At 42.9% G+C, this 15,799-nt stretch overlaps 1 pseudogene; it reads left to right on the forward strand.

The window, feature by feature from the left end:
* LOC117779517 overlaps nucleotides 1–6,175 on the forward strand; it is a 12,176-nt pseudogene extending 6,001 nt beyond the window's left edge.
* Nucleotides 6,176–15,799: the final 9,624 nt, after the last annotated feature.

Below are 15,799 nucleotides of genomic sequence, written 5' to 3' on the forward strand. Positions count from 1 at the left end.
AATAGGTCCATCATCAGAGAGTTTATTGACCTTTCATCCAGAGCACTGTCTTATCAACATCTGCAGCAAAGGCGAATAGGCCCGTGATCAAAGAGTCTACCGACTTATCGTCCAAACTTACTCTAGGTAATTATTTATTGGGTTTTTAGAGCTCTGTCTTGTTAGCATGTGCAGCCTAAGCAAATAGGTCCATCATCATAGAGTTTATAGATTTATAACCAACGGAAGTACAGAACATTTTATTACTGGGAGCCCTGTCTTATGTGCAGTCTAGGTAAATTAGTTTATCGCCAAGGGGTCTTTTGACTTCTAATGTCCAAACCTATGCTAGGTAACTGATACGAATTGAAAAAGTAATGGCACGCATACCTAAGATACCATGCAATAATGTTACTTACAAAGCCTGGGCAAATACGGTCTCCTTCACCAATGAGTTAACTGACTTACTGCCACCCTACGATAGACAAATAAATTTATTTGAACTGATCAAATGGAAGGCAATGCCTTACATATCCTAAGACAATGTAATCTCCTCGACGCCTTGCATTGCGGACCCCACCGTGGGCGCAAGCGATGATTCTGATTCAAAACATACCGCTCTTATGGTACGCCATTTGGTATGTTATTGTTTTCGTCTTCGATTATATGTGATATTGCAACAGGCTATCACATATTGTTAAAAAAAAAAAAAAAAAAAAAAAAACTGCATCAAAGAGTCTACCGACTTATCGTCCAAACTTACTTTAGGTATTGGTTTGTTTGGTTATTAGAGCCTGTCTCATAGTATGTGCAGCCTAAGCAAATAGGTCCATCATAGAGTTTTATAGATTTATAACCAACTGAAGTACAAGAACTAATGCATTACTGAGCCCTGTCTTTATTCTCATGTGCAGTTCAGGTAAATTAGTTTATCGCCAAAGGGTCTTTGACTTACCGTCCAAAACCTACGCTAGGTACCCATACGAACTGAAAAAGTAATGGCACGCATACCTAAGATACCATGCAATAGCAATACAAAGCTCAAGCAACATGGCCCTTCACCAATGAGTTAACTGACTTACTGCCACCTACGATAGACAAATAAATTTATTTGAACTGATCAAATGGAAGGCAATGCCTTACATATCCTAAGACAATGTAATCTCCTACGCCTTAAGCATTGCGTGGACCCCACCGTGGGCGCAAGGATGATTCTGATTCAAAAAATAACATACCGCTCTATGGTACGCCATTTGGTATGTTATTGTTTCCTTTCGATTATATGATATTGCAACAGGCTATGCACATATTGTTAAAAAAAAAAAAAAAAAAAACCATCCATGTCTACGTCTTGCAAAATCTTAAAGTCAACTGTACCGTTGTAAGACACTACACTCATATTTGTATATGATGTACAACGTGTAGAAACGAGACAAATATTGCACTCACTCACGAAGTGTACTACATTTCTACTGCTCTCACCTAGAGTGAGAACAGTATAATGTTGTATCGATTCTTCTGCTCACTGGAAAATACTGCACAGCAAAAATGAGTGCAGTATTTTAACAACACTATACTACTGTACCGTACTATGGTGTAGGAAATGAATGCATTCATGCAGATGTCTACTTCATATCGACAGTACATTTTTTCTAATAAAAAAATTTGTTTACAATACTTTTATATATATTTATATTAAGTAACGGGTATCCTACTGTTGGGATCTCGACTGTAGCCTTTCCGACTTGTTTTTAGTTCAGCTTTTCTCTAAGTTATAGTTTGTCTATATTTATTGCTATTAACCACAATACTTATCTTATTTTGCGAATGAACGATTTTTAGCTAGCTTACAACTAAATTTCCAGCCACTTTTAACACACTCCTATTAGTATAGTCTGCTCTTTCTGCATTTCCAATATTAGAATATTTTAAACTCTAATAGACCTTTCTTTTAGTGTTTTCTGCGCTCTTTTGGTTAGTCTGATTAGCTAATATTAATATTTTTAGTTCAGCTTTTCTCTAAGTTATAGTTTGTCTTCAATTACTGCTATTAATCACAATACTTATCTTTTATATGCAGATGAATGATTTTTAGCTAGCTTACAACTAAATTTCTAGCCACTATTAACACATTTCTACCTGTATAGTCTGCTCTTTCTGCATTTTTAGAATACTCCTACCACTAATAGATACTACTTTAGGGTTTTCTGCGCTTTCTGGTTAGTCTTGATTCCTAATATTATATTTTCAGCTTTTCTGTAAGTTATAGTTTGATATTAATTCGTAAGTGATTGATCTTTAATTGGTTTGCAGCTAGTTATCTTGCCAATACATCTATTAATTAAATAGCTTATTCTCTGCTGACCCTCATGCACATATGCTAGTCAAGGTTGTTTATGATGTATTCCATTTTGCTAGTGTACCACAGGCATTCCTTAGGCTGATCAACCAATCCTTAGCGTTGACCAACTATGAGTTGGCTGCAATTGTTGGCTTAATTCGTGCTTGCTCTGTCATTGATGGCTTGTTTCTTTTGAATGATTGTTTAAACTAAAGCAAGTGCTCGCCTTGGCAAAACAACCTAAGCAACGCGTCTCCATGTAGGGCGCAAGCGATGTATCTGATCAAAGCATACCCGACCTTTTCCTTGGTCCTCCTACTTGTATGCTTTGTTTCGCAATGTTTATATGTATCAATGCAATAGGCTGGTGCATATTGAGAACCCTATCCTCATGTATCTTAAGTTAATATTTGCTTTGGTTACGTCTGGGTTATCAGTCATACACAGTCTTGCTATCCCTTATTCTCTTTCAGCTTCTAATCATCTAAATCTTCATTTCTTGATCTGATTGGGTTTTCTGGGTTTTCCCGATCCTTGCAATAAATGTTGGATCAATAGTTAATCCTCATCCCACATTAGTTACTTTTCAATGTTCACAACATTCTAAAATTATACTACTAACTATTCTTTAATTGAATAAATTTGGCTCTAAGTTAATAAATTAACATACAAAATACTGTGTTTATTTTAATCGTTAATATTAAGTGGCGAAAAGGTCTTATTGTGCCGGGCCTGGCAGTGGCACTTCAAGCTTCTTGATTTTGACAGACCTTCAATGGCTGTAATTGTTTTGTGCTGGGGCTTGGGCTGGAGCTGAGCTGAGACTTCTGTTGACATTGCATTTCATTTTACTTGATCGCTTTTAAATTGTACTTCTTCTGCTTGAGCTTAAATACTATTTAATGATTTGATGCTTTGGTTTGATCGGCCTGCTTGTGGTTACACTATTGCTGTATCCTGTTAATGCAGTCTATTCAATACTTTGTAGCAATGCGTGCCTGTAGATTACTAACACCCTGCTTTCTTTATCTAGGACAGCGCAATGCCTAATTACATTGGTAGTCATTAGTGATTTCTGACTTCTTCTTCGTTAAGTATGATTTGTAGGGTAGTACATGTGTAAGTACCCTTATCTTGCAACAGGTCCATCTTCAAAGAGTCTTTTGACTTTCTGTTCTAGCTTACATTAGGTAGCTGGCTTCTGGGAGCTCTGCCTTGTTAGCCTTGGCAAATGGGCCCATCATCAGTGTGTCTATTGACTTTCTGTCTAAGCCTACTTTAGGTAATTGGCTTGATTGGTTTTCTGGGAGCTCTGTCTTGTTAGCATGCAGCATAGGCAAATAGGTCCATCATCAGAGAAACTATTGACCTTTCACCCAGGAGCTCTGTCTTAAAACATACTTTGCAAAGGCTAATATACCCATCATCAAAGAGTCTACTGACTTATCGTTCAAGCTTAATTTAGGTAATTGGCTTGTTTGGCTACTAGGAGCTCTGTCTTGTTAGCATGTGCAGCCTAGGCAAATAGGTCTATCTTCAGAGAGTCTATTGACTTTTCATCCAGGAGCACTGTCTTATCAACATATGCAGCAAAGGCGAATAGGCCCGTCATCAAAGAGTCTACTGACTTACCGTCCAAGCTTACTTTAGGTAATTGGCTTGTTTGGTTACTAGGAGCTCTGTCTCGTTAGCATGTGCTGCCTAGGCAAATAGGTCCATCATCAGAGAGTCTATTGACTTTTCATCCTGGAGCACTGTCTTATCAACATCTGCAGCAAAGGCGAATAGGCGTGATCAAAGAGTCTACCGACTTATCGTCAAGCTTACTTTAGGTAATTGGCTTGTTTGGTTACTAGGAGCTCTGTCTCGTTAGCATGTGCTGCCTAGGCAAATAGGTCCATCATCAGAGAGTCTATTGACTTTTCATCCAGGAGCACTGTCTTATCAACATATGCAACAAAGGCGAATAGGCCCGTCATCAAAGAGTCTACTGACTTACCGTCAAGCTTACTTTAGGTAATTGGCTTGTTTGGTTACTAGGAGCTCTGTCTCGTTAGCATGTGCTGCCTAGGCAAATGGTCCATCATCAGAGAGTCTATTGACTTTTCATCCTGGAGCACTGTCTTATCAACATCTGCAGCAAAGGCGAATAGGCGTGATCAAAGAGTCTACCGACTTATCGTCCAAGCTTACTTTAGGTAATTGATCAAAGAGTCTACCGACTTATCGTCCAAGCTTACTTTAGGTAATTGGCTTGTTTGGTTACTAGGAGCTCTGTCTCGTTAGCATGTGCTGCCTAGGCAAATAGGTCCATCATCAGAGAGTCTATTGACTTTTCATCCAGGAGCACTGTCTTATCAACATATGCAACAAAGGCGAAAAGGCCCGTCATCAAAGAGTCTACCGACTTATTGTCCAAACTTACTCTAGGTAATTGGCTTGTTTGGTTATTAGGAGCTCTGTCTCGTTAGCATGTGCAGCCTAAGCGAATAGGTCCATCATCATAGAGTCTATTGACTTTTCATCCAGGAGCACTGTCTTATCAACATCTGCAGCAAAGGCAATTAAGCCCGTGATCAAAGAGTCTACCGACTTATCGTCCAAACTTACTTTAGGTAATTGGCTTGTTTGGTTATTAGGAGCTCTGTCTTGTTAGCATGTGCAGCCTAAGCAAATAGGTCCATCATCATAGAGTTTATAGATTTATAAACTAACCGAAGTACAAGAACTAATTTTATTACTGGGAGCCCTGTCTTATTCTCATGTGCAGTCTAGGTAAATTAGTTTATCGCCAAAGGTCTTTGACTTACCGTCCAAACCTACGCTAGGTAACTGATACGAACTGAAAAAGTAATGGCACGCATACCTAAGATACCATGCAATAATGCTATTTAAAAGCCTGGGCAACATGGCTTCACCAATGAGTTAACTGACTTACTGCCACCTACGATAGACAAATAAATTTATTTGAACTGATCAAATGGAAGGCAATGCCTTACATATCCTAAGACAATGTAATCTCCTCGACGCCTTAAGCATTGCGTGGACCCCACCGTGGGCGCAAGCGATGATTCTGATTCAAAACATACCGCTCTTATGGTACGCCATTTGGTATGTTATTGTTTCGCCTCGATTATATGTGATATTGCAACAGGCTATCACATATTGTTAAAAAAAAAAAAAAAAGGACTGGTGTAGTAGAGTCCCCAAAACGAAAACTTTCAGTTTTCCATAAGTTTTGGTAATTCGCTTTCTCAACGTCAATTGAGCTGTTTGCTGGGTAACGCTGTCACACATTCACGCTATCGGATACAGTCGGACGGGCTGTCGATGTGTGAGTGAATGCGCTATACTCTTACTGAGCAGTCATTTGTTGAGCTCACGTATATGCTTCTCGCTCGCGCTTGTAGCCTGACTTGGCTAAGCTTTCAAAGCTTTTGCATAGTGTGGACACAAACCCATTACTCCCCAGCAAACATTTGCTACGCCATCGCTACTCAGGTATCGAGTCTTGACTATTATTTTGGTTTTGTATTAAGCAGCTAATATTCAAACCACGTCAACTCGAGCAACTTTAACAATTAGCTTTTTGTTATAGGCCTGGCCACCAACAAAATCGTAGGATTAAAATATTGTCGATTAATTTTCTAGACCTACTGTGCGATTTCCGCCAACTATTCTAGGTTTACATTTAGTTACGGCGCATTATTGCCACTTATACTTGATTAAGAAAAATTATCTACACAATCACATAATCACAGTCTAGATTTACCCTAGTACTAGACTCTAACTTTATCCTAAAATTAAAATTTTGATTAATTTTCACCTAGCCATACCTTATAGGTTAATATTGTTAGGCATTAAATTTTGCTATAATCTAGAAATAATATTAGCTGCTTATTATTTCTACATACTCGAATCATAAATATATATTATAGTAAATAGATTTAGCTCGAAAACTAGGTTTAATCTATTAGTAATATATACATACTCACTAGGACGAATAAAAAGTCAACTTAACGACTTTTTAAGTTACTATTAATTAGGGCATCGACGCACATATTAGAGTCTGCCATTTACTCTGTCAATAAGAAACTTAGTTTTAGCAACTTCGATATAGTTCTTAGAAACCATGACTGACCGTCAGCCTCCGAGCAGGGTAGAGTCTCCCATATTCATCTCGTCGGCATCATCGCATGGTGCGCCGTCGGAGGCAGCCGATGTTCGGACTCTGACCAATGATGAATACAAGCAGATAATTGACCACGTCATTATCCATGATAATACTCCTGCTCGCCCACCCTGCCAAATACAAGTAGATGTAAAAGCAGACCCTTATGCTGGCCAAGAGGGTGTTATTCAGCCTCACAATAGCCCGGAGCGCCTTGACAGCCATTCAATGCAATCTCCGCGTCAATTCAGACAGGCTATTAAGCTACTGGCTCCGTCTGTGCTTGCATCTGGCAACTCTTGTCCGTCACCGACACTATCGTCGGTCGCATCTACCCCTGCTCCCGCCACAGGCAGCAGTTCATCAGTAGGGCCAGCATATGCGGCTTTTTCAAAAGCCAATAGTGTTGCCTCCATACCCTCTGGCGTCCCTGCCATCGGCCACCGGCAGCCTGATGCCCGCATAGATAAATCCCGTGCCATGGACGACGACGACAAAATGGCCGTCGATGATGACCATGACCTTGATCTATTGCCTGCCGACAGTCCCTGCCGGGCAGCCTTATACAAAGGGCTTCTGTCAACCGGCAAACTCAAGGCTTTTGCACAGCATATCGAGGCTCGTATGCCTGCACGCAAGAGCTCGTTTAAACCGCGTCCTGTCAAATTTGACAATTCGCGCGTGCCCGTCAAACCGAAATCCGCAGAGTTTTCAAACGCTGCTCAAAACGTTGAGCAAATGTCTGTAGACATTCCCATCAACAATTCCGTGTCAGTCGGTAGCTTGCTACCTAAATGCCCCAATATGCGGCTCACACATTCGCCAGTTAAGGCCATAAAAACTGCTCCTCAGTCAGAGCCCCCATCAGATGCAGTTTCAATGCCAAAACTAGCTGCTGCTGTGGAGAAGGCTTTAACAGCTACAGCTCCGGCTTCAGCTGTTACTACGGCCATACTGCAGCCATTACCTCCACTCTCGACAGCCCCCTCTACATCTAGAGCGGCGGCGGCGGCAGCCGCAGCAGCCGCTCCTGCAGTTTTGAAACAATACAAGCCTCCGCAGATAGTGGTCCGATTTCGGCCGATTCTACAGAATCCAGCTGTTCAAACGAACAATTCGGGCCAAAATACTCGTATTGTAAACGGCGCAAGTGCGCTACTTGAAAAATTCGACCAGTCTACGCCCCCGATTACAGAATATACTGTGAAACTGGGTGGCACTGATGTCTTGCGTATTTTGCCCAAAACATCAGATACCTATAATCGTATCATTCAGGTCCTTAAACAGGACAATTCGCTTGAGTACAATACGTACCAGTTACGGGAGGATCGCTCGTTTCGGGTAGTGGTGCGGGGCATTAATGCCTCCGCTGGTGCCACAAATATTCAAAACGAGTTGATTTGTATGGGCTACACGGTACGTAGCGTGTACTTCCCAGAATACAAGAACCGAACCGGCTCTGGTGCGTATTCACCCAACTTATTCTTTCTTGACTTGGCACCCGACTCAAGTGGAAAGAATAATCAGATTTTCGGTGTACGAACGCTGTGCAAACACGAAGTGACTGTTGAATGGCCGCAACGTAATCGCGATAGTTTGCCGCAGTGCCATCGCTGCCAGCGTTTCAATCACACAGCTCGATATTGCTCGCACAAGGCACGCTGTGTCAAATGCAGCATGGAGCATTCAATCCAGATGTGTAAGGAACTGACGCTCAATGCCGCGCTGAAATGCGCAAATTGTGGTGAGGCTCACACGGCCAACTACAAGGGCTGTAGGGTGTATCTCCAGCTACTTCAGTCCAAAATTTCGGCTGACAATAAACGTCAGGCACGAAACACGAACCAAAATCAGAAACGACAAAAGCCGAACAATCCACCACCACCACCCCCTCAGACTAAGCCTCGACGGCAACAACAACCTGATCCTAAACTGCGTCAATTGCCAAGGCAACCACAACAAAGACAGCAGCCCACTCAGCCACAAGGGCCCAATAGACAATCGGCAAGCCGATTGCCTCAACCCCAGAAGCTGTCAGATCAGGCTCCGAGCCAAAAAACTCAACGTCAGAATGGCAAGCGTAAGCAACGGCAGCAGTCGCGTCGACAGCAACAGCGGCAGCAGCATCAACAAAGTGTTGCTGGCGATGGCAATGTTGTTGCTGATAATGAAACTGTTGGCGTTGCTCCCGCTTCCAATACTCATGTCACAAATGCTGCAAAATTGCTAGATCCTCGCGCAAGGTGGGCACAGATCAATAAATTGCAGCAAGAGCAGCAGCAACGAAAAGGTCAGACGTCTCTCTCACGAGAGCAGCTTGTCCGCAGCCAATGTCAGCAGCTGGAAAATTCATTCCGGAATAATTCGGTTCAGTTTGCTGCTGCTCCAATGCATAATCAGCAAGTCGCTGCCGCTAATACAGTGCAGCAGCAACATCAGTCATCTGACGAAATGCTAGTCGATGACGAGATTGCTGATGCACGCGAGCAGCCTCCACAACAACAACAACAACTCTGTCATACCGGACAAATTGACCATAATGCCCGATACGCGGCGATTATGATTCGCCAGCGAGAAATTGATCGCATGACGGCTGAATTGGAAAGGTTGCGACATATTGTTGCTGGGATTGAGCGCCCGCAGATGCCTCCCCCTGTTGATAACTAACTTTCCACTGCATCATGCCCTCAATCACAGCTTCTCTGTCACGACGAATTACTCAATTTATTAACTATTAGTCAATCTCACAAGCCTTCAGTTTGTATTAACAAATTCTTGCTATTAACACTAACCCGATCATGAATTGCATTTCTAAATGCATAAACACCCGGATTCGTCCCCTGCCGATCGCATATTCAACTTGGCGAATATGGCATATCTGTCTGAATATGCTTCTTCGGCACTCGCCTCTACTGCTGGTGCGTCTACAATTTGGATGCGTCACATAGTGCCACATTGCGCATCACAGGATCAAAAACGCTGTGCCCCGTTGGCACGCGCAACGCTGGATCATCCTCGCTGTGCCCCGTTGGCACAGCGCATCGATGGATCATCCTCGCTGTGCCCCGTTGGCATAGCGCCTCGCTGGATCATCCACGCTGTGCCCCGTTGGCACAACGCATCGCTGGATTCGTCACCACTGAGAGTGCCACACTACGTATCTTAAACACGTTACGGCACATTATGTTGTGCCTTTGGCAAGTCTCAATGCTCACTTAGTCGGATACAGCGCACCATGGCGCTGCAACACTGTAACGCCCGCAGCTCGCTCCCTACAGCACTGCGCACCGTTGGAACAAAAACACGTCAAACATGCTCGTTACGAGTCAAACATGTCTCACATGTCTCTGTCTCGTGTCAGTTGTTGTCGCTGGGCATCATTAGCTCGCCACAATTGATTGCTGCTGTCTCATCATACAGCCTGCAACGACTTGTCACAGAGGTGTTTCTCTCCAGCACGTCACGGCGCTACTCAGCGTCTCAACATTGTCATGAACGTTGTCCCACTATCAAGGACAGCGCACCCACCGGCTCAACACTGTAATGCCCGCAGCTCGCTCCCTACAAGCACTGCGCACCGTTGGAACAAAAACACGTCAAACATGCTCGTTACGAGTCAAACATGTCTCACATGCCTCTGTCTCGTGTCAGTTGTTGTCGCTGGGCATCATTAGCTCGCCACAATTGATTGCTGCTGTCTCATCATACAGCCTGCAACGAGATACTGACACGTTTCCCCAGCACGTCACGGCGCTATTCAGCGTCTCAACATTGTCACGAACGTTGGCCCACCATCAAGGACAACGCACCCACCGGTTCAACACTGTTAAAACCGCAGCTCGCTTCCCAGCACTGCGCTCCGCTGGATGAATCGATTCCCTATGAATCGACATTGTCATAAACGCTGCTCTTGACAATCTGTTCGGGCAGCGCACATATTTTGATCAACTTAGTCGCAACCGCAGCTCGCTCCCTATAAGCACTGCGCACCGTTGGAGCAAAGCACGTCAAACATGCTCGTTACGAGTCAAACATGTCTCACATGTCTCTGTCTCGTGTCAGTTGTTGTCGCTGGGCATCATTAGCTCGCCACAATTGATTGCTGCTGTCTCATCATACAGCCTGCAACGAGATACTGACACGTTTCCCCAGCACGTCACGGCGCTATTCAGCGTCTCAACATTGTCACGAACGTTGGCCCACCATCAAGGACAACGCACCCACCGGTTCAACACTGTTAAAACCGCAGCTCGCTTCCCAGCACTGCGCTCCGCTGGATGAATCGATTCCCTATGAATCGACATTGTCATAAACGCTGCTCTTGACAATCTGTTCGGGCAGCGCACATATTTTGATCAACTTAGTCGCAACCGCAGCTCGCTCCCTACAGCACTGCGCTCCGCTGGATCCGTTACCGCAGTGCCTGCGGCACTGCGCAACACCCATCAACACTCGAGTCATCAACGCAATGCAACTTCAATTTTGCGTGGCGCATTTCACGTCAAACCATGTGCGTTATTCTGACCCTGCATTAACTCAGGGTTGGACTATACCATCAGTCACCGTGGGATCATCGAGTCTCACCACACGTTTTACGCCGTCGACATCACCACACTTAGCTTTTAGTTTTGTATATTTTAAGTACACTTTACCCTTCATAACATTTGCTATTAAGATACTTTTCTGCTTAAAAATGTACTCTGTAACTGTAAACATTGCTTGACCATTGTCGTTCCTGAGCTGTAGTCATTCGAGGAGCTACTGGCCTTAGATATTCAGGCGATAAGCGATTTTTACAGTTGGCACAGAGTGCCAGTCAATTATGGTAGTGTGTCGCAAACGTGCGGCAAGTTCAAGAAGCACATGCCACTTTGCTCACATAATTTGTGCATTAGTTATTGGTTTCTCGTTTATGTAAACTCAGAAATCTCATTTTAGTTATTTAATTTATATAACGTACATATCCTCCGTTCTTAGTAATTACTCTTGTGAAAACTGCTGGCTATTGATGGCAATCGATTTACTCGTCAAGTTTTGCTGATGCCGCACAGTACGAAACACGTCCTCAACAAGGATCTCAACGTAGCTTTTGTAACATTCTAACTTTGTCATAACTACTCAGTTAATTTGCAATACATGAACCTAGTTGTGGTCATTGCTCATGTGCATTAATTTTCATTATTATAACGGCCAATAAGAGCCATACTATATCATAACAATATGTAAATATTATCTACCTATTATTAAGACCAAAATATTGTTAGATATTAAGCTACGCCTAAGACAATTTGTTAACCTGTAAACCCATTCGCCGGAATTGTGTGCGAGTGGTCATGCATAATGTGTACAGGTTTTAAGGGACGTGTGCCCGTCATTAAAATTTCTCTTAAAATTCTCCCCACCAGCTGCTGCGCCCACTGCGACTCGACCACCGCCCCCCCCCATCAACTGCACTCTCTTAAACAACGCCGACTGGATTTGTGTGTGTGTATGTGTGTGAGCAACGACAACGAAAAAGCTTTACGCCAAACGTCTACTGAGCAAGCGCTACGAGCCCTCTTGCTGCTGACTGAGCGAGCTGTCGTTCGTCGTTCGTGCCTATGTCGCTGCCATCGCTGCGACTGCGCAATCATGTTGTTCGTTTTGCTTCGATTTGATTCGGCCTGAATCAATCGCATTTGAACTGTCGCCACGACAAGAACGCCTGCATCATTAACACGGACCATTGCTCCAGCTACTCACATTGTCACACATACATCAACATTGTCACACATCAACATTGTCACACATCAACACGCATCAATTCACACACACACACGCATACATCATACATCATCAGCATCCAGCAGCATCATCCAGCATCCAGCATCATCATCATCATCTTCATCATCATCATCATAGCTGAGGAAGAGGAAGAGTGAAGCTTTGGACAGGTGTGTCTGCAATTTGCCTTTTTTGCAAAAAGAAAAAGGCAAAAGAGATTGAAAGTGTCTGCTGGAGCGTGTGAGCGGGTCGAGTCGAGTCGAGCAGCAGCGGAGGAAGAGAGGGAGAAGAAGGAGGAGGAGGAGAGAAGAGAGGGATGGCTTGTTTCTTTTGAATGATTGTTTAAACTAAAGCAAGTGCTCGCCTTGGCAAAACAACCTAAGCAACGCGTGGTCCCCATGTAGGGCGCAAGCGATGTATCTGATCCAAAGCATACCCGACCTTTTCCTTGGTCCTCCTACTTGTATGCTTTGTTTCACAATGTTTATATGTATCAATGCAATAGGCTGGTGCATATTGAGAACCCTATCCTCATGTATCTTAAGTTAATATTTGCTTTGGTTACGTCTGGGTTATCAGTCATACACAGTCTTGCTATCCCTTATTCTCTTTCAGCTTCTAATCATCTAAATCTTCATTTCTTGATCTGATTGGGTTTTTCTGGGTTTTCCCGATCCTTGCAATAAATGTTGGATCAATCAATCATCCCCACATTAGTTACTTTTCAATGTTCACAACATTCTAAAATTATACTACTAACTATTCTTTAATTGAATAAATTTGGCTCTAAGTTAATAAATTAACATACAAAATACTGTGTTTATTTTAATCGTTAATATTAAGTGGCGAAAAAGGTCTTATTGTACCGGGCCTGGCAGTGGCACTTCCAAGCTTCTTGATTTTGACAGACCTTCAATGGCTGGAATTGTTTTGTGCTGGGGCTTGGGCTGGAGCTGAGCTGAGACTTCTGTTGACATTGCATTTCATTTTACTTGGTTGTTTCTAAATTGTACTCCTTTCTGCTTGAGCTTAAATGCTATTATGTTTTTATTTAATGGTTTGATGCTTTGGTTTGATCGGCCGGCTTGTGGTTACACTATTTCTGTATCCTGTTAATGCTGTCTATTCAATACAATGCGTGCCTGTAGACAACTAACACTCTGCTTTCTATATCTAGGACAGCGCAATGCCTAATTACATTGGTAGTCATTAGTGATTTCTGACTTCTTCTTCGTTAAGTATGATTTGTAGGGTAGTACATGTAAGTACCCTTATCTTGCAACAGGTCCATCTTCAAAGAGTCTTTTTATCTAGGACAGCGCAATGCCTAATTACATTGGTAGTCATTAGTTATTTCTGACTTCTTCTTCGTTAAGTATGATTTGTAGGGTAGTACATGTGTAAGTACCCTTATCTTGCAACAGGTCCATCTTCAAAGAGTCTTTTGACTTTCTGTTCTAACTTACATTAGGTAACTGGCTTCTGGGAGCTCTGCCTTGTTAGCCTTGGCAAATGGGCCCATCATCAGTGTGTCTATTGACATTCTGTCTAAGCCTACTTTAGGTAATTGGCTTGATTGGTTTTCTGGGAGCTCTGTCTTGTTAGCATGCGCAGCATAGGCAAATAGGTTTATCATCAGAGAGTCTATTGACCTTTCACCCAGGAGGTCTGTCTTAAAACATACTTTGCAAAGGCTAATAGGCCCATCATCAAAGAGTCTACTGACTTATCGTTCAAGCTTACTTTAGGTAATTGGCTTGTTTGGCTACTAGGAGCTCTGTCTTGTTAGCATGTGCAGCCTAGGCAAATAGGTCCATCTTCAGAGAGTCTATTGACTTTTCATCCAGGAGCACTGTCTTATCAACATATGCAGCAAAGGCGAATAGGCCCGTCATCAAAGAGTCTACTGACTTACCGTCCAAGCTTACTTTAGGTAATTGGCTTGTTTGGTTACTAGGAGCTCTGTCTCGTTAGCATGTGCTGCCTAGGCAAATAGGTCCATCATCAGAGAGTCTATTGACTTTTCATCCAGGAGCACTGTCTTATCAACATATGCAACAAAGGCGAATAGGCCCGTCATCAAAGAGTCTACTGACTTATCGTCCAAGCTTACTTTAGGTAATTGGCTTGTTTGGTTACTAGGAGCTCTGTCTCGTTAGCATGTGCTGCCTAGGCAAATAGGTCCATCATCAGAGGAGCACTGTCTTATCAACATCTGCAGCAAAGGCGAATAGGCCCGTGATCAAAGAGTCTACTGACTTATCGTCCAAACTTACTAGGTAATTGGCTTGTTTGGTTACTAGGAGCTCTGTCTCGTTAGCATGTGCTGCCTAGGCAAATAGGTCCATCATCAGAGAGTCTATTGACTTTTCATCCAGGAGCACTGTCTTATCAACATATGCAGCAAAGGCGAATAGGCCCGTGATCAAAGAGTCTACTGACTTATCGTCCAAACTTACTTTAGGTAATTGGCTTGTTTGGTTATTAGAGCTCTGTCTCGTTAGCATGTGCAGCCTAGCAAATAGGTCCATCATCAGAGAGTCTATTGACTTTTCATCCAGGAGCACTGTCTTATCAACATCTGCAGCAAAGGCAATAGGCCCGTGATCAAAGAGTCTACCGACTTATCGTCCAAACTTACTTAGGTAATTGGCTTGTTTGGTTTTAGGAGCTCTGTCTTGTTAGCATGTGCAGCCTAAGCAAATAGGTCTATCATCATAGAGTTTATAGATTTATAAACTAACCGAAGTACAATAACTAATTTTATTACTGGGAGCCCTGTCTTATTCTCATGTGCAGTCTAGGTAAATTAGTTTATCGCCAAGGGGTCTTTTGACTTACCGTCCAAACCTACGCTAGGTAACTGATACGAATTGAAAAAGTAATGGCACGCATACCTAAGATACCATGCAATAATGCTACTTACAAAGCCTGGGCAACATGGCCCTTCACCAATGAGTTAACTGACTTACTGCCACCTACGATAGACAAATAAATTTATTTGAACTGATCAAATGGAAGGCAATGCCTTACATATCCTAAGACAATGTAATCTCCTCGACGCCTTAAGCATTGCGTGGACCCCACCGTGGGCGCAAGCGATGATTCTGATTCAAAACATACCGCTCTTATGGTACGCCATTTGGTATGTTATTGTTTCGCCTCGATTATATGTGATATTGCAACAGGCTATCACATATTGTTAAAAAAAAAAAAAAAAAAAAAAAAAAAATAGGCCCATCATCAAAGAGTCTACTGACTTATCGTTCAAGCTTACTTAAGGTAATTGGCTTGTTTGGCTACTAGGAGCTCTGTCTTGTTAGCATGTGCAGCCTAGGCAAATAGGTCCATCTTCAGAGAGTCTATTGACTTTTCATCCAGGAGCACTGTCTTATCAACATATGCAGCAAAGGCGAATAGGCCCGTCATCAAAGAGTCTACTGACTTACCGTCCAAGCTTACTTTAGGTAATTGGCTTGTTTGGTTACTAGGAGCTCTGTCTCGTTAGCATGTGCTGCCTAGGCAAATAGGTCCATCATCAGAGA

This window comes from Drosophila innubila (assembly GCF_004354385.1).
Source record: "Drosophila innubila isolate TH190305 chromosome 2L unlocalized genomic scaffold, UK_Dinn_1.0 4_B_2L, whole genome shotgun sequence".
Lineage (NCBI taxonomy): Eukaryota > Metazoa > Arthropoda > Insecta > Diptera > Drosophilidae > Drosophila > Drosophila innubila.